Source organism: Sinocyclocheilus anshuiensis, unplaced genomic scaffold (assembly GCF_001515605.1).
Source record: "Sinocyclocheilus anshuiensis isolate Anshui unplaced genomic scaffold, SAMN03320099.WGS_v1.1 scaffold521, whole genome shotgun sequence".
NCBI classification, from domain to species: Eukaryota; Metazoa; Chordata; class Actinopteri; order Cypriniformes; family Cyprinidae; genus Sinocyclocheilus; species Sinocyclocheilus anshuiensis.
This window is the reverse complement of record NW_015540882.1, coordinates 848,623-849,332: the sequence shown is the minus strand read 5'-3', so window position 1 is coordinate 849,332 and position 710 is coordinate 848,623. Positions and strand designations below refer to the sequence as shown.

Genomic DNA, 710 nt, shown 5'->3' with positions numbered 1-710 from the left:
ATATATATATATATATATATATATATATATATATAGTATTATACAAATTGTAAAAATATAAAATAATGAATGAGTGTGTTCATTTAGCATGGAACAAATCTGTTATTTTATATCTTTACTGTATTTTACTTCTTGGATGAAACATTTTGAAAGTACTTGCCAATACATGTCAATTATTAAAGGCATGTAAATAAGACATAAAAATATTGAGAGATGAATACACAGAGATTACTGCTGGTAACTCCAGCTGATGTTGTCTTTTCACAGATCTCCTCATTATGCGTGTCCTGAAGTCATCCAGGTGAGTGTTACCTGACTGTCAGTAAAAAAGAGACCTATGAATGTATGACCTGATCTGGAATCGGGATTGCATTTTGACTTTGTCTTGTCTCTGTTAGGGAGAGAAGTATGACGGAAGGAAAGCAGACGTTTGGAGCTGTGGTGTCATTCTGTTTGCTCTGCTGGTGGTGAGTCATGGCTAATTGCAAAGTCACTCCAGACTTTACCTTACAGGAATAGTTCACCCTAATATAACATTTCTGTCAACAATTACTTACCTTCATGTTGTTCTAAACCCATGTGACTTTATTTCTTCTGAGAAACGTAAAATAAATATTTTTTTAAAGGGGTCAAAAAGAACGTTGCTAAAAAGAACATTATTTTGTGTATTTGGTGTAATGAAATGTGTTTATGCGGTTTAAGGTTAAAAA

General features: G+C 32.5%; 1 pseudogene; it reads left to right on the top strand.

The window, feature by feature from the left end:
- Positions 1–710, top strand: part of LOC107688575 (serine/threonine-protein kinase BRSK2-like) — an 89,273-nt pseudogene that overhangs the window by 25,964 nt on the left and 62,599 nt on the right.